The 23462-nt window shown below is 33.7% G+C and overlaps 1 long non-coding RNA gene and 1 pseudogene across 1 annotated transcript; one reads left to right on the top strand and one right to left on the bottom strand.

Annotated features, from left to right (window-relative positions):
• Nucleotides 1–45: 45 nt before the first annotated feature.
• On the top strand, nucleotides 46–3045 carry LOC107927629 (probable glutathione S-transferase; annotated as a pseudogene).
• A 2683-nt stretch (nucleotides 3046–5728) lies between these two features.
• Nucleotides 5729–12842, bottom strand: LOC107927714 (uncharacterized). The gene is made up of 4 exons (XR_001692496.2): nucleotides 12640–12842; nucleotides 12483–12520; nucleotides 11668–11749; nucleotides 5729–5872 (listed from the first exon to the last, which is right to left on the bottom strand). It is a non-coding gene; the product is annotated as an uncharacterized lncRNA (long non-coding RNA).
• Nucleotides 12843–23462: the final 10620 nt, after the last annotated feature.

Raw genomic sequence — 23462 nt, 5'->3', positions numbered from 1 at the left:
TTTATATGCTTTCTTGAATTCCTGTTATTAACACTTCATCTTTGACTACTAATCCTATTATAAATTTACACTCACCGCTCTCAGGATCTACCAGAAAATCGACTAATCTCCCAACCATGGCGGTCGTGAAACTGTTCGGAGCTTGGCTTAGTCCGTACGTTTCAGAGTAATTTGGGCTCTGAAACTCAAAGGCATACCTTACGAATACATCGAAGAAGATCTCTCCAACAAGAGTCCTTTGCTTCTTCAATATAATCCAATTCATAAGAAAGTCCCGGTGCTCGTTCATGACGGAAAACCGGTCTGCGAATCCACCGTCATCCTTAGATATATCGATGAAATTTGGCCGCAAAATCCCTTGCTGCCGGCTGATCCCTATGACAGAGCCGTTGCTCTGTTTTGGATCAAATTTGCCGATGACAAGGTAAAATCCTTTTCTTTTCTTTTTTTTTGGCTTAAATGCAAAATTAATCCTCAAACTATATCGTATTTACAACTTAGGTGCTTAAGTGTTTTTTTTTTGCAAAATTGATATTTAAACGGTTAATTTTATTGGCATCGTACACTTTTTAGATAAAATATAACGAATTTAATAGTTTAAGCATATTTTTTACCGAAAAATTTAGGTACTTAAAATGAGAAAATTGACATAGTTTAGATACTAATTTTGAATTAAACCTTTATTTATTTATTTGATGCATATGGCAATTTTCCCATTTATGGATTTTTTTTATTTATATTTATTTTATCTATATCAATAGTCAATATTTTTTGAATAAATAGTCAATATTATTTTTTAAGCGTTGTATTGACTTGATAAGTGTGGTACCAACTAAATTAGAAAAAAATACGATAATATTTTTTCTGCAAGTAAAATAATTTATATATTTGAGGGTAATTTAATTTTTCTATTTAAAAATAATAAAAAATACGTATGATGGGAATTGAAAACTAGTCAATTGACTTAGAAAAACTTTTAATTTATCAATCAATTAAAGCATTATTTTAATATTTTGTACATTTCAATTTGTATTGTGCACACTCTATTACCCCAATCAATTATATATATTTGACCAAACTGGTGTCTCAACTTAACTCAGCACCGACTCAAGATTAATGATAACATCATGATAAACAATTTTAATCTATTCATTTTCATTTTAATATCTTCAAATTTTACGTGTTATTATTATTTAGTGTCAACCTATACATTTTATTATTTATTGTATGTTATTTTTAACACACATTTGTGTTCTAAATTTGTGGTTTTCACATGCATACGCGCGTGATAGAATTTCTAGTATTAATAAAGCACTGACTAAGTTGGTGTCACAAGTCAACCAGGCACCAACTTGTTTAGGAAATTACGAGAAGGCCTTTACGTAATTAAAATAAGTAATATTATTCAAGGTTAATTTAGTCTTGTCACTTTAAAGAATGGTAGGAATTAAACCCATGCCAATTGCACTATTAAAGTTTTTAATATACCATTCAACTAAAGTTTTATTTTGATATTTTTATACATTTTTATTTTATTATGCACGTTTTATTACCTCCACCAGTTGTATATATAGTTAATATTAATAAAGCTTTTAACTGAGTTGATGTCATAAGTTAACTAGACACTAACTCAATTTGCATTCGAAATTTGTGGTATTCACATGCATATGTATGTTAGAATTTCTAGTTATTTATTAAGTTTTTTACTAAGTCGGTGTCACCCACCAACCATGTCTCAATTTAGGAAATTACTAAAAAAATATTTAATCTACTAGGTAGCTTATAAGATTATGTAGATATTTTTGTCTTTTTATATTTTTAAACATTTAGTTTTTATAGGATAACATAATATTAAAATAAATAAAATAAAATTGAGTTAATTGAAAATATTCTCCATTAAGCGATAATTAACTTTTATTTACTCATCATTTTCGACACTTTTTTTATAGAAAAAATTCTATTGGATTATTTTTTTATTTTGAATTATCAAACATGTGTAAAATACTAATCATTGAAAATATTAATTTTTTATTGATTAAATTTTTTTAGTGGTTTATCATACAATGTCTAACTTGGACCCAAAAAAAGTTCAAACCTCAATGTGGGAACAATTGTCAAGTTTAGGGATTAACTTGAACAAAAAATGGTCTAGGCCATACCTTGAGAACAATCGCCAAGTTCAGGGACTAGTTTGAACAAAAAAAGTTCAAGCCCCAATGTGGGAGTAGTGGTTAAGTTTCAAACCCGTAAAGTACTTTAACAGTAGTGGGATTAAATTTCTTGAAATAAAAAATTAAGATTCTTGTAAAATACAAGTACTTGTAACATATTTTAACCTAGTTGAAATTAAGATTCTAGCTCTTTGTAGTTTGAAAATTTTTTTGGTACATAAATTTTGATGGCTGATACTAGAATCTCTGTTTAAAACAGAGTCCTATAATCGCAAAGCTTTATTGAACTGAAGGTGAAGAACAATAGGCGGTAGTGAAGGAGTGGCTAGAAATGCTGGAAGCCATGGAAGAACATGTGCTAATCGGAGGGGAAAAATTCTTCGATGGAGACGAGATAAACATGGTGGACATTGCATTTTGCATGGTTGCTCACTGGCTCGGGGCTATCGAAGACGCAGCAGGGCTTAAAGTCTTTGAGCCACACAAATTCCCTCGAGTGAGCTCGTGGATCCAAAATTTCAAATCAGTCCCTGTAATCAAAGACAACTTGCCTGATACCGATAAGATAGTTGCTCACTTGAAGCGTCTTAAAGAGATGTTGTTGACATCAAAATCGAATTAGGGTTTGGAACATTGATTGCATTTTCTCCCATGGAAGTGTTAAATGTTCCACATAAGGTTGAAGATGTAATCCAATATTTGAGAGGATCTAAATACTTATGTTCTTTATCGAACGTTTTCAGAATTCGAACCAATCAAGTTATCAATTTGTTGGTTTAATAGTTTCGATTAGTCTGTTTAGTTCGTTTAAATAAATCATCAAGATTAAAAAATAATAAAAATCCAGTTCAATGGGTCCATACTGGTTTGCATCCCCTCCGTCCTATATCGGGTCTTTTTGGGAAATTTTATTTATCGGGTTAATTATATAGGTTGTTTTGTTTTTAAACCAACTCATATAATTTTATTCCAATAAATATTTTTTATGCTCAAAATATTTTTTATTCTTTTAATTAATTAAATTAACTAAATTATTTTCTCAACTTAATTCTAATTTCGTTAAACTCACGACAACTTTACCGATAAAAATCTATGAACAAATTAATTTAATTAACTTGTCCTTATGAAACCATGATGACCTAGTAATAAAATTTCACCTCAAAATTTAATTATTTAATAAAATAATATTTCAAAGTCATTAATTAATTTTCGAGTGATTCCTTATTTATAGTAAGATAATTCGAAGTCATTAATTAACTTGTCTATTTATACGTCTTAAAGTATGAAATAATTCTCTAACTAAGCTTAATATAACATAAGCCAATAGGTGCATGCCAACCAAAATAGTAAGAGTTTCACCAACACGATGAGTGCGAGATTTTCTGCTGGATGCTGATAACAATGAGCGCACACAGTTGAACCTAACTTGCACACGAAAAGCAAACCGAATGCTGAATAATCAATTAGTAACATTTCTATAACTAATATTATAACAAAAATAAATTATGTGAGGACATAAATAAAAATCAAAACAGGTCTTTAGCGGCGTTTTTTTAGGCCAAAAGCGCCGCAAAAAAGGCCGCTAATGAAAACGTCGCAAACGTTTGCAGCGTTTACAAACAAAAACACCGCTAAAGAACATGGTCTTTAGTGGCGTTTTTTTCTAAGCGCCGCTAAAGAACATGGTCTTTAGCGGTATTTTTTTCTAAGCGCCGCTAAAGAACATGTTCGTTAGCGGTGCTTTTATATAAAAACGCCACTATTTTTGGGATTTTTTTAGATTAAATTTTTCATTTTTTCAGCCCTCCTATAGCAACAAATCAAAAACAACTTGATCTAAACCAACCAAAAGCAATAAATTTATATAATATTTCAAATTAAACGAATAAAATAATATTAATATCAATAAATAAAAGTGAATTCATATTATTTTTGCAAAAATGTTAAATGTTAAAATGATAAAAATATTTATGCCATACACTATGACGACGGAAGTTGCGACTGAAACGTCTTCATCATAATCTGAAGCTGCTGCTGGAGTTCGTCGTACTTTTTGCTCTGCTCTACTTCTCTCGCTGCAGCCTCCGCTTCCCTCACTACAGCCGCTGCTTCCCTCGCTGCCGCCTCTGCTTGAAGTTGTAGCTGGAGTTCTTCATATTTCCTTTGAACCTCAGCTGTGGTTGCTTGCATCTGAGCCATCTGGTCTTTTAACCTCTGAACTTCAGCTTGAGCCTGACTCCCCGAAGCCATGTATTGGTGCGAGCTGGATCCAAAATATTGGGTTGGGCTAACAAAAGATCCTTGAAATCGAACTCGACCATACCTTTCAGGACCCAAAACTTCAGTAATAATCCGGTTATCAATGTCTTCAAGATGAACAGAACTATCACTAGAAGCAATCGCTTCGTACTCCGCCTTTTTATCTTTTAGTTTTTCCTAATAAATAAATCACATAGTTAGGAACGCAATATTATATATTAAAAAACATATGCAACATAACAATAGTCGCATTACAAGCAATGAATTAAACCATTAGAAAATAAACACTATAAATAACTAAAACAAGTCAAATCGTATTAAGTAAACGTACCATTATTTCACCAGCTTCAGGAGTCATGGGAGATCCATCTTTCTTCCTATGTGTAATTTCAAAAAGTTGAAGGCGTCCAACTTTTTGACCGGACGACAGTTCCTACAATATAGTAGTAAAAATATTATTTAATAGAAAGTTATACATATTTGAGAATATTAAAAAGTTAAAAATACCTCCGCCTCAGCTACACATGCAAAACTTCTGGACCCGGCTATGTGGGTGAATTTTTGTTTCTGCCTGCTGCTTTTTCCAACTTGTTCACGATCCTACGTTATGAAACTTTTATTACGTAAACAGAAAATACTATAAACCAAAATAATTATAATAGTTTGGAAGTACGTCATACCTCGCCTTTCTTCGAATGCCAAAATCTAACCGCATCTTCCCATTGGTACCTCAACATACCCGGCGGGACATTTTGCAATTTCTCATCGAGGGTTGTTTTTGTCTTATAATAATTTTTCTTCAAAGTACTTTTATTGTCTCTCCATCTTTTTCCCAATGCCTTCTTTACATAAGCATCCGAGACCTCTAAAGCAAACCTCGCCTACAAAAAACAAAAAACACAAGTTAATAAAGTAAATATAAATAAAACTATTTCCCAAGCATTACATATGACATTAACATTTTGTTACCTTAATATTATCGAGGGCTTGGTTTTTGTTGCTATTGGGCATTTGATGCCATGACTCATAGTTGATAGGCAACATATTCGGATTTCGTGCTAAAATGCCCATGTATCCTGCTAAAAGTCGAGCTTTTGATCCAACAGGCTGACCAAAACTGTTTCGTCCAACTTTGACACGCTGGACTGGATCTAACTCGTATAACTCTCTAAGTAGCGTACGTCCTCGACCTCTGCGCGTCCCACCATTTTCAGCTACAAATGGTATATTATAATATAATAATTTGAAAAATAAATCAACTATAAGTCAACACGCATGTAAATTAAATGTAAAATTACTTTGAACTTCTGTAGGATCCTCAGCTGTAATCGGAACATTCGAAGATCCAATTGCTGTCTGTTGTTTAGTACTATTTGTTTCTGTCAAGTTTGGGTCATTTTGAACAATGCTTCCCCTTAGAATTTTTCTTCTAGGCATTATATCTGCAATACACATAAAATAGTTGAAAACTTAATAACTAATTACAGCAATAACAGCACATATAAAATAGTTGAAATATATAATAAGACCAAGATTTAATTTATGATATTACATATAATTAAACAATCGTAAAATCTTACTACATCATTATTCGTAAATATCTTCATCCGTATCCTGACGAACCCATTGAAATTGTGTACTAGTACTAGGGATATTATCGTTTAAGTTTTGTTCTGGAAAGGGCAAAGTTTCTGATCTGTCGTCGATGTTATCTCTACTTCCACTGCCCATGTCAAACAAGTCTCTAGGGATGTTACGGAGTACAACGTACCAACCCTCATCGACTGGATCTTTTGAGTAAAAAACTTGTTTGACTTGAGATGAGAATACATACGGCTCATCTATCAGTTGTTGTCCTGTGTGAATCAATCGGTCAAAGTTCACCATTGTAAAACCAAATTGATCTTGCTTAATTCCACGAGCTGTATTAACATCAGCCCAATCACCTCGAAATAAGACAACTTTCCATTTGCTGTAGTAATCCAACTCAATTATGTCAGTAAGATGTCCGAAATATTCCACATTTCCCTCGACAGGATTATTGTCCCTAGCACTAGCATAACTTGTAATTGCAGAATTAACAACTATTCCACAATTTTGCGTTCTCCTCAACCTCTCGTGATGTAATGTATGAAATCTAAATCCGTTGATGAGGAACGCACTATATCTTTTAACCACTCGATTTGGACCTTGGGAGAGCCATTTAACTTTATTGTTTACGTTCTTCCCACTCCAAACCTATTGAATGGAAAGTAAACTGAGTAATTAAAAATGTTATGAGAAAGCATTATTATTTGTAAGCGGAAGCTCCAACTACATACCGTTTGGCTTAACCATTCATAAAAAGATTCTGTAAACAACTTATTGATATCTCGATGTTGTGTTCTTCAGGAGCGCGAACGAGATCTCAATATTTGTTTGTACTCACTATGTTTAAAAAAAATGTTCACTTTGTTAGAAGATAAACAATTTTTAGTTTGATAAATATTTATAAAATTTGTAGAACTTACTTCCGTAAAGGTTCCAATGATTCGTGGTGAAACAGAACATATCGATGTGCTTGTACCCACGCTAAATGATCTAATTCTGCAATTTCAACTTTGCCGATTGGTTCTCCAAAACTTTGGAACAAATAAGTATCGGCTAAGTTATAGTTTGTGCGTCCAGCATTCCTATTTGGTCTGTTCAACCTTGTTTCGACATCTTCCAAATATCTTGAGCAGAAGGTCATACATTCCTCTGCCAAGTAGCCTTCAGCAATCGATCCTTCTGGATATCGCTTGTTGCGGCAGTAAGACTTTAATTTGGATAGGAACCTAAACACAATATACAACATTATCAAAAGTTGTAACTAAAGGCATAGAGGTGAATGAAGGAAAATTTTAAAAATTTTAATTAACACCTTTCTATGGGATACATCCATCGATAGAAAACGGGTCCGCCAAGAATTACTTCGTGCGGGAGATGGATTATCAAGTGAACCATAATGGTGAAAAAGAAAGGTGGGAAGATTTTCTCCATGCTGCATAAAGTCAAAGCGGCTCGATCCTGTACCTTCTGAAGTTCTTGAACATCCAAAACTTTGCCACAAATGGCTTTCATTATGTTAGATAGTTCAATGATACAAGACGTCACCTTCTTGGGCATACAACATCGTAGAGCAACTGGCAGTAAATCTTGCATCAAGATGTGATAGTCATGTGATTTTAGCGAATATAATCTTCGATCTTTAACACTAACACATCGAGATATATTTGATGCATACGCATCTGGAACCTTCATATCCTTCAGCACCATACAAAACAGTTCTTTCTCTGTCTTGGACATTGAGAAAATAGAAGGCGGCAACCGATATTTCCCATTCGGAAGTGGATTAGGATGAAGATCAGGCCGAATTCTCATTTGGACTAAATCAAGTCGACTCTGAAGATTGTCTTTTGATTTTCCGTCGACATTCAAAATTGTACCCACAATGTTCTCGCAGACATTTTTCTCAATGTGCATAACATCAAGATTGTGTCGTAAAAAGTGATGCTCCCAATAAGGCAACTCAAAAAAAATACTTCTTTTTTTCCACAAGTCCGCCTCATTAGGATCGTCCTCTTCGTCGGAGTCTTCATCAGCTTCATCATTTGATCTTCTGTTTCTTTGCGTGTTTGGCGGTTGGTTCATCTTCCCATAAATGAAATTCATATCTTCCAACATGAAAAATATTTCAGAGCCACTGGTCTGGGAAGGAGCTTCTCTGAACTCTTCAGTGCCGTCAAATACAGAACTCTGAAATCTAAATCTATGATTTTCTGGTAACCACCGACGTTGCCCCATGTAAGAAAACTTCTTCCCATTGTACAACCATTGCGAACATGTTTGTGCAGCACAACAAGGACACGCATAACGACCCTTGGTACTCCAACCGGATAAATTGGCATAAGCGGGAAAGTCATTAATGGTCCACATCAAAGCCGCACGTAAATTAAAGTTCTCTTTTCTCAACACATGAACAATATTTCAGAGCCACTGGTCTGGGAAGGAGCTTCTCTGAACTCTTCAGTGCCGTCAAATACAGAACTCTGAAATCTAAATCTATGATTTTCTGGTAACCACCGACGATGCCCCATGTAAGAAAACTTCTTCCCATTGTACAACCATTGCGAACATGTTTGTGCAGCACAACAAGGACACGTATAACGACCCTTGGTACTCCAACCGGATAAATTGGCATAAGCGGGAAAGTCATTAATGGTCCACATCAAAGCCGCACGTAAATTAAAGTTCTCCTTTCTCAACACATCGTATGTCTCGACACCAGCCCATAATTGTTTTAACTCTTCAATAAGTGGCTGTAAATAAATGTCGATATCATTCCCGGGCCCTTTCTCACCAGGGATAATCATAGATAAGATAAGGGAAGATTGCTTCATGCAAATCCACGGAGGCAGATTGTAAGGAACAAGCACTATTGGCCAAGTACTGTACGCAGTGCTCATGATCTTGAAAGGATTAAATCCATCAGATGCTAGCCCAAGCCTCACTCCTAGGATCGCTCGCAAAGCCTGAAAATTTATTGTCAAATGATTTCCAAGCTAAAGAATCTGCCGAATGCCTTAATAATCCATCATCGGTTCGTCCATCATGGTGCCACGTCATAGACTCTGCTGTATTCGACGACATGAAAAGCTTTTGAAGCCTCGGTATCAGCAGAAAATACCGTAAAATCTTGACTGGCTTCTTTCTTGACTGTGCATCATTTTCATCGTCGTTCCCACCTTCTGCGTTTTTACTTATCCAACGGGAGTGGCCGCATACATGACAGCACTGTTGATTTCTCCAATCGCCCCAATACAATATGCAGTCATTTGGGAAACTATGGATCTTGTTGTACCCAAGGCCTAAATCTTTTATCATTTTCTTCATATCTTTGCATGACTGAGGGATTTTTGCAAAAGGAAACATTTCTCTCAAGAACTCTAACAGCATTGTCAAAGAGTTTTCGGTCCACCCTCCCAAACATTTTAATTGAAAAAGACGAACACAGAAAGACATTTTTGAAAATTTTGATCCCTCATACAGTTCTTCGTTCATGTCATTAAGTAGCGCGTAGAACTTCGCCGCATCTTCATTCGGCTCTTCATGAGGTACACTACTTCCCGGTTCGGTAAAAGCATTTCTCCCAATATTACAATCATCAGAAGCCACAAAGTCCGTTGGGAACGACTGGACACCATGATTATGCATATTAAATGCATCCCGCAACATACCTTCCATGTCATCCCCTCTATCAGACTGATGGTAAGCAGTACCAGAGTAAGATACATCCATCGTTGAAGAGGAAGTACTAGGCGGGCATTCTCCATGAAATAACCATTGTTTATAACCCCGAACAAACCCATCAACAATTAGATGCTCGTATACAACCTCACGACAATGCCAGTTTATGTTGACACACTTCTTACACGGGCAAAGAATCATGTTCTCCTGGCTTGCATATTGAAATGAAAAATTTAGAAAATATTGTACTCCATTTCGATAACCGTTGCTAACCCTTGACAAATTCATCCAAGACCGGTCCATTTCTTAATTCTTGAAGTCTGACGTTGACAATAATTTGCACGGGTAAGTTAAAACGCCAGTTATAACCATAAATGAATTTACTTAATTTCTGATATGATATATTTTTATGTATTATGTAAGTACTGTAAGTAATGTAAGCTATGTACCTAATTGATTATGTAAGTTGTGTACTACATCATTATATGAGTTGTGTATCATGTAAGTTAAGAAGGTTATGTATAATTTAAGTTATGCCAGTTATTTAATTTATGTAAGTTATTTAATTTTTGTAAGTTATGTAAGTTACTTAATTTATGTAAGTTATGTAAGTTATTTAATTTATGTAAGTTATGTAAGTTACTTAATTTATGTAAGTTATGTAAGTTATTTAATTTACTTAATTTATGTAAGTTATGTAAGTTACTTAATTTTTGTAAGTTATGTAATTAATGTAAGTTATTTAATTTGTGATACCTAAACTATTATTCAATTATGATTTTTATTCTAAATGTTATAACAGGGTTTAAAAAAATTGTTGGCTATTTTAATAATCACATACTGTAATGTGACATTTTTAATTACATATAAACTATATATATGTGTTTTTATTATCTTATCAATCATTATTATTTTTCCCATATTATCTTTATTACTATCAATGCATCTTATCTACAATCTAAAATGTGGATATTAATTTTAAAAAATTAATAAAATTTAAGGTAAATAAAATATATAATTCCTACCATATAACTATGTTAGGAAAATCTTCGGTTGATTATATCGGAATATTAAACAAAAATCATTCAAACTTGATTTATCATTCAAAATATACGAAAACATGCGAAATTTTGAATACAATAATATTAGATTAGAGATATGTACCTTTTAATCGAGATTGAATGGTCATATATTGAAATATTAAAAGTTCTGCAGGTCTTACTCTATGCTGTTAGAATTGAAGCATGCTTTAAAATTTTTCATGTAAGAGATTGTTGTTATAATTTTGTAGAAATTTAAGAGGGTTAAATCTGTTATCATTGTTAGAGATTAGAGATATGTATTAGATCGATAAAAAAGTCTCGTGTCAGCTTTTCGTCTCTCATTTAACTACAATTAATCGCATTTCGTGCTAAAGTATTTAATTTCAAAAAGTTTAGTGATTAAATAAAAGAATTAATAGTTGAATGATTAAAATAGAACAAATAGATTAGTCACTATTTTTATACTTTACAAAAAAATCTAACACGCTGTAGCTTTTCGTAAGACACTTTTACTCTGTCCGCTTTGTGAAAGCAAAGCTCCTTAGCAAAAACAAAAATTGTGCAATAACATTTTGGACCAAAGACATATAATATATTTGGATACAATTATTTTCAAGTATGAGTACTTTTAACAGTAAATAATTTTGGATTTAGTTCTAAAAATACAATTTCACATCAAATATTGAATATACATTTCTAATTATAGTTTTTCTTTACTAAAATGCATGTAATTTTCAAACAATGAGAAATATTGTAAACATATTTCAACAAATCAGCAAACTTACCTAAATACGAGCAGTAAGAAATGCACAAAAAATTCCAAAAATAACGAATTAAAAGCAGTACTATAAATACGAGCAGTAAGAAATGCACCAAAAATTCCAAGCCATTCAACTGTTGATAAATGACCAAATCAGCAAACTTACCTAAATACGAGCAGTAACAAATGGTTAATCCACAATTTTCAGTTCTCCTTTCTTTAACAGCTGGGCAAATGCAGTGTTACTCCTGGAGAACAAAACATGAACATAAAGAACAGTATAAGAACAGTATAAATATTTTTTGGGGCCCTTAAAAAATTAGAAGAACAAACTAGAGGCAGTGAATATGGTATGCTATATTGCTCAATAATTACTTATCCAAAAAATAAATAAAGATATACTGGTTATTAGACCTTAAGTTATGTGCATAACAAAAGTCAGATAAATAAGATCATCAAATTAAAAAGGCAACAATAATTACAACTAGTTCAGACATTATAATGATGAGCATTTGTAGATAATTTGCAATACTCAACTGCTTAAGACCAAGACTTTTCATTTAATGTAAACAGAATTCTACCTAGATTACCATCAGCTTGTGTTGCTTATAAAATTAGAAGACCTAATTACAGATGGGGAGAAAAACTTATTGACCAAATCCCCAAGTATTTTACACCCAAAACTAGTGAAGACCAGTTGTTCCTCTGTGGAAAATATTTCTGAGAACGACATTCTCTAAAAGCAGGCAAAAATGACTGGAACTTCAGCTTTTAATTGGTGCATTACTTCAAAACAGTTTAGTCAATTCTCAGTACAGCAAAGATATTAGACATAAGTTTATAACCAAAAGCTGGGGGTACAAGCACTGTATCAAATTGAGTTCAATGATCAAATGATTTCACTGCTGCTTAAGACAATATGAATAATTCGTATAAAACTAAAAACTTAACACAAAATAAACCGACAAATTAAAGCATTACCTTGACAACGATGAAGATAAATGAAAGGAGCGAAAACCCTATACACAGAGAAGACGATTTCACTTAATTTCAGTCTCATCAACAAATCAGAAAAACAAGAAAACCCAAAGTTTAAATACACGGGCAAAGAAAACAATGGAACTTTAAAAAATCGAACCTTCTTCGTCTTCACTGTCTGGGTTATGTAAGTATGAAAGAAACCGAAACACTAAAGCTTTTCCTTGTAAGGAAAAAAGCAATTGAAGAATGGCGGGTAAGAAATCGACAAACTGCTCTATCTGCCTCTGACTGGTTAGGGATTTCAAAAGATAGGGATTTGTGGATTTGGGGCTGGGAGCAGGGAATTGAGGAGAAAAAACCTGATACTCGTATAAAACTGATAAGTTTAATACCGTGTAAAGAAACGGCGCCGTTTAGAGAAATTTTAAGATATATTTGCGGCGTTTTAAGCAAAAACGCTGCTATTGCTTCCGATATTTGCAGCGTTTTAATATAAAACGCCACCAAAATAGAGTACTGAACAGAAAACGGTGCCGCATTGACAAACATTAATTCACACTTGTGGCGTTTTCTTAAAAACGCCACTATAAGATTTCATTCCAGTAGAGAAACGGCACCGTATTGGCAAAGATTAATTCACTCTTGCGGCGTTTTTCTAAAAAACGCCACTATAAGATTTTATTCCAGTTGATAAACGGCGCCGCTTTGGCAAATTTTAATACATCATTGCGGCGTTTTTATCAAAAACGCCACAAAATATTTCTTTCCTTAAGATAAACGGCGCCGTTTTGACAAATTTTAAAACATAAGAACGGCATTTTCCCGAAAAATGCCACTAAAAAAATTAAATTCCTCAACTGAAACGACGGCGTATAAAAGAATTTGAATATATATTTGCGGCGTTTTACGCCAAAACACCGCTATTGCTTCCGATATCCAAAATAAAGTACTGAACAGAAGACGGTACCGTTTTACTAAACTTTAATGCATATTTCCGGCATTTCTAGCAAAAGCGCCAGTATAAATTCATTTCATGAAGCCAAACGGTGTCACATTGCCAAACATTAATTCACTCGTGCGGCGTTTTCTTAAAAAACGCCACTATAAGATTTCATTCCAGTAGAGAAACGGCGTCGTATTGGCCAACATTAATTCACGTTTGCGGCGTTTTCATACAAAACGCCACTAAAAGATCTTATTCCAGTAAAGAAATGGCGCCGCTTTGGCAAATTTTAATGAATCCTTGCGGCGTTTTTATTAAAAACGCCACAAAATATTTTAAAATTTTAATAAATCCTCACATATTTTACAATTTTTTATATTCAAATTATTATATATTGCATATCAATTTTAAATTAATAATATTTACAATTTATTATTATCTCTTTTACAATTATATAAAGAACTTATTTAATATATAAATTAAAAAGTACTAATTAATCTAAATCTTAAACCCTAACCTGACTCCAAAATCCTAACCCCTAAATTTTATTTAATATGTAAATTAACAAAAACTAATTAATCTAAACACTAAACCCTAAACCTAACCCCAAATCCCTAACCCCTAAACTTTATTTAATATATAAATTAACAAACACTAATTAATCTAAACCCTAAACCATAACCCAATCCTAAATCCCTAACCCTAAGCCCTTAACCCATAACCCCTAAACCTTATTTAATATATAATTAAAAAACACTAATTAATCTAAACCCTAAACTCTAACATGACATCGAATCCCTAAACCTTAAATCCCTACCTCTTAACATCTAACCCCTAACTTAACCCCTAACCCTGAACCCATAAACCTTAAATCACATTAACCCTTAAACCAGAATCCCTAATCCGTAATCATTAATTCCATATTAATCTATAAAACTTAAAATTGTAACTCCTAAACCAGTATTAAATCCTAAATTAATTAACCATATATATACCCTAAACCATATTTATTAAACCCTAAACTATAATGGTAATTAAATTAAATATTTTAAAATTAATACTATCTTATCTCTTACAATTATATTTGAAATTATTTAGTATATAAATTAAAAATCAATCAGTAATGTACCCAAAATCGTATATTAAAATTATGGCTTAATATATATAATAGTATTTTAATTTTTCTATTTTTAACAAATATTTTCTATGTTTTTTATTTCAATTTATTTATACGTGTCATTATTTCAAATTAATCCATTTTTAACAAATATTAATTTAAAATTAAATTGAATTTTAATTAATATAAATAAACAAATTAAATAGTAATTAATTCAATATTATTTAATATATAAACCAAAAAAATCAGTAATGTATCCAAAAAACTTTAAAATTATTTTAAATAATAGTATTTTAATTTTTCCATTTTTAACAAATATTTTAAATTATTTTAAATCCCTAAGCATTAGCGGCGCTTTACTAAAAACGCCACTAAATCCCCAAAAAGCTAATAAAACGGCATCGTTGGGCTTAGGTCCCTTTGCGGCGCTTTTCCCAAAACGCCGCTAAAGCCCTAAGCATTAGTGGCGCTTAACCAAAAACGCCACTAAATACGTAAAGGCTAAGAAAACGGCGTCGTTGGGCTTAGGTCCGTTTGCGGCGCTTTTCCCAAAACACCGCTAAAGCCCTAAGCATTAGCGGTGATTCACTAAAAACGCCACTAAATCCCCAAATAGCTAATAAAATGGCGTCGTCGGGCTTAGGTCCCTTTGTGGCGCTTTTCCCAAAATGCCGCTAAAGCCCTAAGCATTAGCGGCGCTTTAATAAAAATGCCACTAAAGACCCAAAGGCTAAGAAAAAGGCGTCGTTGGGCTTAGGTTTTATTTGCGGCGCTTTACTAAAAATGCCGCAAAATCCCAGAACATCAGCGGCGCTTACTTGCAAATGCCGCGAAAGCCCCGAAGCTCGTCAAACGGCGTCGTTGGGATTAGGTTTTTTGTGGCGTCTTCGCGAAAATGCCGCTAAAGCCCTGATCATTAGCGGCGCTTTATTAAAATCGCCGCTAATGCTTATTTTCAGCGGCGTTTTCTATGTTGCGCCGCTAATTATCGATCTTTAGCGGCGTTTGTCATCCAACTGCCGCTAAAAGCCTGTTTTGGTGTAGTGTTCGTAAGCAGTTTAATATGTTAACTTATATTACAAGAATATAATCCTTTCATATCACATTTGTAATCATATCAACTGGTTGTCATATATTCATCTTCAAATTCTCGACCTATAAACTCAAAAATTCAATTAAACATTGCACATAAATCAATAAAAACTGAAAGAACTTGCCATTAGCAACACTCAATTTGTACTTCTAAAATAACATGTCATTCCACAAATAAAACTCGATTTACTCCCAGATTTATACATTTTAACCATGGCACCAAAGCACGATAAACTTCTTTCAATTTACTGTTTTAAGATATCACAATTTCATTATTAAGACGGTTTAAATTAAAGAAATTAATCCATACAGATAATGTCTTAAGACAACATAAATATTCACATTTTAAACACGATACAGCACCATGACATCTTTTAATTGCAGCATAGGACATTAATATTTAATTATTTTCATAACAATAAGTCATATTCGGACAGCATGCATGGGTTTTGCAAGTCACGATATCTCACGCAACAACTGACAATCATCAAAACCTTTCCCTCAATTTTCATCACACTTATCAGTAGAGGTGAGCAGTCAATAGAGTAAAAAAATTTAAGTTAGTCAAGTTGACGAATACTATTTTAGCAACCGAATTCAATTTGTATTTTTTTAAAATTGAGTCAAATCGAGTAAAAAAATTTCGAGTCAAGTCAAGTTGATTTAACGAATCATATTATTTATACTCAATATTGCGCTTACATGGATTGATTATTTAACTAGTAGATGAAGTACTAGCTTTTAGGTTAATTTTGAGTAAAGGAAAAAGGGAAAGTGGGGGGATTCAAGAAAGAAAATAAGGTTGATGGGTAAATATTTATCAAAACAAGTAATTTTACCTTTTAACTTTAGAGGAAGTAAATATTTATCAAAACGACGTAATTTTATATTTTTTTATTTAGATTTTTAGATAACTCGAATTGTGTAATTCATATTCGAGTTCATATTCGAATTCAACAAAAAAATTTGATTTTTTATACGAATTGATCCAAATAACTCGATTAATTTGAACTATTTAATTTAAATTTAAAATCTTTTATCAAATTTTTGAAATTTAATCAAATTTTATTCACTTCACCTACCAAAATAAGAATACAACCAACCATTCAAGAAATGAATTAAACTCACACCGTAACCGAGCAACGCCATTTTAGACAAATATCAGACATAATAAGTTCAGGAAAAAGCAGCAATTTTAGACAAATATCAGACTATTGGCAATCTACAATCTTTGACTTTTCAAAGATATTTGTGTCAGAGATTTGGCACCGAAAATCTAAGCATTTAAGGCATAGATTTTTGGGTTGAAATTTGGCTTGGGATAATTGCAATTTTGGTCCCTAATTGTATAGGGACTTTGCAAGTTGATCCTTGAGCTTCAACTATAAATAGGCCTAGCTATTTCTCATTTTCATCATCCCACAAATGCCATTCTCTACTTCAGGCATTCTTCTCTCTCCTTATTTGTAAACTTTCACTTGTATTTTGGAGTGAAATATATTTGGTAGTGCCCGAGGACGTAGGCAAAATTTGCTGAACCTAGTTAAAATTCTTGTGTTATTTATTGTTTATTCTGCATATTTTACGAGTGTGATTGTAGTGATTTATTGTGCTATTAAATTACGATAGAGGGATATTCTGGCTAGGAAAGACCTGGTACTTAAGCGATCCTCGTGATCCACCTCTCTTTCCTGGGAATTGAACTTAGTGTGATTTTTTAGTACAATAATTTTACTCTTTTACACACTTCCGCGCAACAATTGGTATCAGAGCTAGATTCGTACTTGGGGAATACGACCGTTTATGATACTATTTACGTATACGGTATTGTTCATCCACAGCACTATTCACGTAGACGGTACTGTTCACGTATACAGTAGTTGGAATCGAGGAGAAGAATGGCAGAGGCATCGTTGTCAACAAAGACTACCGTGACCAATGCAAAATTTGAAGTAGAGAAATTTGATGGTACCAATAATTTTGGTATGTGGCAATGTGAGATCATGGATGTCTTATGTCAACAAGAGTTGGATATAGCTCTTGAAGAAAAGCCTGACAAGAAGGATGACAAGGAGTGGGCCAAGATCAATAGACAGGCATGTGGTACAATCCGCCTATGTTTGGCCAAAGAACAGAAGTACTCTGTCATGAGGGAGACATCAGCGAAGAAGTTGTGGGATACACTGGAAGAAAAGTTTCTAACGAAAAGTCTTGAAAATAGGCTTTATATGAAAAAGAAACTTTTTCGGTTCACGTATGCACCCGGTATGTCGATGAATGACCATGTGAACTCATTCAATAAAATTTTAGTAGACTTGCTAAATTTGGATGAGAAGTTTGAAGATGAAGACAAGGCATTATTGTTGTTGAATTCTCTTCCTGATGAACATGAGCATCTTACCACCACATTGCTTCATGGGAAGGATACGATCACATTTGATGCAGTCTGCAGTGCGTTGTACAGATCTGAGACTCGAAAGAAAGATAAAAGAGATCACAGAGATACAACTGCAGAAGTCTTAACAGTAAGAGGTCGTTCACACAGCAACAAACCTGGTAGAAGGGGCAAGTCCAAAGGGAGACCCGCCAAAGATGAATGTGCTTTTTGTCATGAGAAAGTGCATTGGAAAAAGAATTGTCCTAAGTTACAAAAGGGAAAGGCTATTTCTAATGCATGTGTAACGGAGCATGATGAGGAGTCAGACTTTAGCTTGGTTGGCATGGCAATGACATGTCATACAGATGAGTGGATATTGGATTCGGGATGTACTTACCATATGTGTCCTAATAAGGATTGGTTTTCTTGTCTTGAAGAACTAGAAGGTGGAGTTGTTTTTATGGGCAATGATAGTGCCTGTAAGACAATGGGAGTAGGTACAATCAAATTGAAGAATCACGACGGCTCAATCCAAGTCTTGACAGATGTTCGCTATGTACCTAACTTGAAGAAAAATCTCATCTCATTAGGGGCCCTAGAATCTAAAGGGCTCACAGTCACTTTGAGAGATGGATTACTAAAGGTAGTAGCTGGGGTATTGACGGTGATGAAAGGCACTAGAAGAAATAACTTGTACTATTTAAACGGAAGTACAATTATTAGATCATCATCAACAGTTTCTGTGAAAGATGCAAATTCAGAGGCTACCAGGTTATGGCATATACGATTAGGACATGCTGGTGAAAAAGCTTTGCAGACTTTGGCGAAGCAAGGCTTGTTGAAAGGTGTAAATTCTTGCAAATTGGAATTCTGTGAACATTGTGTTCTGGGCAAGCAGACGAGGGTAAAATTTGGTTCAGCAATTCACAATACGGAAGGAATTCTGGACTACGTTCACAGTGACGTGTGGGGACCTACCAAAGTGGCTTCTTTGGGAGGTATGCACTATTTTGTTGCTTTTTTGATGATTATTCAAGAAAAGTATGAGTGTCTCTAATGAAAAGAAAAAGTGAAGTTTTGGATGCATTTCTGAAGTGGAAGAAGATGGTGGAGACTCAGACTGGTCGAAATGTCAAACGACTTCGATCAGATAAGGTACTGAGTACAAAAATGATCCATTTTTACAAGTATGTCAAGATGAGGGCATTGTGCGACACTTCACTGTTCGGGATACACCACAGTAGAATGGGGTGGCAGAGCGTATGAATCGGACTATACTGGAGAAAGTTCGATGTATGTTGTCCAATGCTGGATTGGGCAAGAAATTTTGGGCTGAGGCAGTTACATATGCGTGCCATCTAATTAACCGGTTGCCATTAGCTGCAATAAATGGAAAAACTCCTATGGAGATGTGGACTGGTAAACCTGCTACTGATTATGATTCTTTACATGTTTTTGGTTCCACTGCATATTATCATGTAAAAGAATCTAAGTTAGACCCAAGAGCAAAGAAAGCATTATTCATGGGTATAACTGGTGGAGTAAAAGGATACCGTCTCTGGTGTCCCGATACAAGGAAGATTGTTTTCAGTAGAGATGTGACTTTTGATGAATCAACCATGATGAAGAACAAGGATTCACAAAAGGATGACAAAACCAGTAGTACTTTGCAGCAGGTGGAGCTTGAAAAGGTTAATGATGATCCAGCTAATATTGAAGAAACAAATGATGAAGAAGTTTCGACCCAAGAACTTCTACAGCAACAAGATTCAATTGCATATAGGAGGCCAAGAAGAGAGATTCGTAAGCCTGCTCGCTTTGATGATATAGTGGCCTATGCACTTCCAATTGCAGATGATGATGTTCCTTCTACTTACACAGAAGCAATAAGTAACCCTGATGGTGTAAAGTGGAAGCAAGCTATGAATGAAGAAATGCAGTCTCTTCATAAAAATAGGACTTGGGAGTTGGTGACACTGCCCAAGGGAAAGAAGGCAATTGGATGCAAATAGGTATATGCAAAGAAGGAAGGATTTCCTGGTAAAAATGAAATTCGATACAAGGCTAGATTGGTAGCAAAGGGTTACGCTCAGAAAGAAAGAATAGACTACAATGAAGTGTTTTCTCCAGTTGTGAAGCATTCGTCTATTCGGATTTTGCTAGCCTTGGTTGCGCAATATGATCTTGAACTAGTTCAGCTTGATGTGAAGACGGCTTTTTTACACGGTGATTTGGAAGAGGAAATCTATATGACTCAGCCTGATGGATTCAAGGTTGCTGATAAAGAAAATTGGGTTTGCAAACTGACGAAGTCGCTTTATGGATTGAAACAATCTCCGAGGCAGTGGTACAAGTATTTGATCAGTTCATGAAAGGGCAAAGGTACACAAGAAGTAAATTTGATCATTGCGTGTATTTTCAGAAGCTACAAGTAGGAACTTTCATATACTTGCTCTTATATGTTGATGATATGCTGATAGCATCTAAGAACAAAGTTGAGATTGAGAGATTGAAGACTCAACTCAATCTTGAATTTGAGATGAAAGATCTAGGTGAAGCTAAGAAGATTCTTGGCATGGAAATATGTAGAGATAGAGCTCAAGGCAGAGTTAGCTTGTCTCAGAAGCAGTATTTGAAGAAAGTACTACAGCAGTTTGGCATGAACGAGCAGACCAAACCTGTAAGTACCCCATTGGCTTCTCATTTTAAGCTTTCTGCACAACTATCTCCTTCGACGAATACGAAACAAGAATACATGTTACAAGTTTCATATTCTAATGCAGTAGGTAGCTTAATGTATGCAATGGTGTGTACAAGACCCGACATTTCACAAGCAGTTAGTATAGTGAGCAGGTATACGCATAATCCTGGAAAAGGACATTGGCAAGCTGTGAAATGGATTCTACGGTATATTCTGAAGACCGTGGATGTTGGATTACTGTTCAAGCAGGATACTACACTTGGTAAAGATGTTATTGGGTACGTTGATTCTGACTATGCCGGTAATTTGGACAAACGAAGATCAACCACCGGTTACGTGTTTACACTTGCTGGAGGACCAATAAGTTGGAAGTCTACACTACAGTCTACAGTTGCGTTGTCAACCACAGAAGCTGAATACATGGCTGTAACAGAGGCTGTAAATGAAGCTATTTGGTTACAAGGTATGGTTAAAACCTTGGGATTGGTTCAGGAGCATATTAACGTGTATTGTGATAGTCAAAGTGCTATTCATTTAGCTAAGAATCAAGTCTATCATGCACGTACAAAGCATATCGACATACGATTACATTTTGTGCGGGAAATTATTGATGAGGGGAAAATTCGTCTTCAGAAGATTAAGACTGCAGATAATCCCGCAGATATGATGACCAAGGTGGTAACAACAATCAAGTTTGAACATTGTTTGAACTTGATCAATATCCTGCAAGTTTAACAGTTGAAGAAGGCACTATCAAGTATTGTTGTCAAAGGCAGAAAAAATTGTGTGAAGATAAGATTATCCTAATCAAATCTTCAAGGTGGAGATTATTGGCAATCTACAATCTTTGACTTTTCAAAGAAATTTGTGTCAGAGATTTGGCACCGAAAATCTAAGCATTTAAGGCATAGATTTTTGGGTTGAAATTTGGCTTGGGATAATTGCAATTTTGGTCCCTAATTATGTAGGGACTTTGCAAGTTGATCCTTGAGCTTCAACTATAAATAGGTCTAGCTATTTCTCATTTTCATCATCCCACAAATGCCATTCTCTACTTAAGGCATTCTTCTCTCTCCTTATTTGTAAACTTTCACTTGTATTTTGGAGTGAAATATATTTGGTAGTGCCCGAGGACGTAGGCAAAATTTGCTGAACCTCGTTAAAATTCTTGTGTTATTTATTGTTTATTCTGCATATTTTGCGAGTGTGATTGTAGTGATTTATTGTGCTATTAAATTACGATAGAGGGATATTCTGGCTAGGAAAGACCTGGTACTTAAGCGATCCTCGTGATCCACCTCTCTTTCCTGGGAATTGAACTTAGTGTGATTTTTTAGTACAATAATTTTACTCTTTTACACGCTTCTGCGCAACACAGACATAATAAGTTATGAAAACAACGTTCATTTTGGACAACCATTTCTTAAATGTCAGACATGATAAGTTCTGGAAACAGCAGCCATTTTAGACAATCATTTCTTCACATGTCAGATAAAATATATTATGAAAACAACAGTCATTTTCTTATAGAAATTAAACTAGGAAGTCTAATCGGAAATTTCTGATAGAAATTTTATTAGGTTGTCTGTAGAAAACAATTACTATGAAAATACAGTAGAAAAAAAATAAAATTGGTGTAAAATTAAATTAAAATAATTTATTAGTATCAAATATTTATTGTACTAATAATTGTTGACTATCTTAGCAGGTCCTATGGACAGGTGTAAAAAAACCTCTAATAGTTGGTGAATGGACTACCATTCACAAAAAGCCCAACAAAGGGAAAACAATAACAAATTCCAAACAAGGATTTGTACCTGCACAAATATCATTTTATCTAATCAAGGATATTATGTGCCATATCCAATGGTAAATCAACCAATAGAACTTGTTTGTCATTGACACCAAAAACAGTAAGTCAATCACAATAGTTCCAAGATCCAAATTCTGCATTTCAAACCAGTTATCGATAAAAGTCTATGAATAAATTAATTTAATTAACTTGTCCTTATGAAACCACGATGACCTAGTAATAAAATTTCACCTCAAAATTCAATTATTTAATAAAATAATAATTCATAGTCATTAATTAATTTTCGAGTGATTCCTTGTTTATAGTAAGATAATTCAAAGTCATTAATTAACTTGTCTATTCAAAGTATGAAATAATTCTCTAACTAAGCTTAATATAACATAAAAACCTATGAGTACATGCCAACCAAAATAGTAAGAGTTTCACCAACTCGATGAGTGTGAGATTTTCTGTTGGATGCTGATAACAATGAGTGCACACAATTAAACCTAACCTGCAATGCTGAGTAATCAACTCAGTGACATTTCTATAACTAATATTATAACAAAACATAAATTATTTGAGGATATAAATAGAAAATAAAAGTTCGTAAGCAATTTAATATGTTAACTTGTATTATAAGAATATAATTCTTTCACATCACATTTGTAATCATATCACATGAGAAAGAAAATAAGGCTGATGGGTAAATATTTATCAAAACAATGTAATTTTATCTTTTAACTTTAGAGGAAGTAAATATTTATCAAAACGACGTAATTTTGTATTTTTTATTTAGATTTTCAAATAACTCGAATTGTGTAATTCATATTTGAGTTCATATTCGAATTAAACCGAAAATTTAATTTTTTTTATTCGAGTTGATCCAAATAATTCGATTAATTAAAACTATTTAATTTAAATTTTAATTTTTTTATCAAAATTTTAAAACGAATCA

This window comes from Gossypium hirsutum, chromosome D02, assembly GCF_007990345.1.
Source record: "Gossypium hirsutum isolate 1008001.06 chromosome D02, Gossypium_hirsutum_v2.1, whole genome shotgun sequence".
NCBI classification, from domain to species: Eukaryota; Viridiplantae; Streptophyta; class Magnoliopsida; order Malvales; family Malvaceae; genus Gossypium; species Gossypium hirsutum.
The sequence above is the reverse complement of the archived record's forward strand: the minus strand, read 5'-3'. Positions and strand labels throughout refer to the sequence as shown.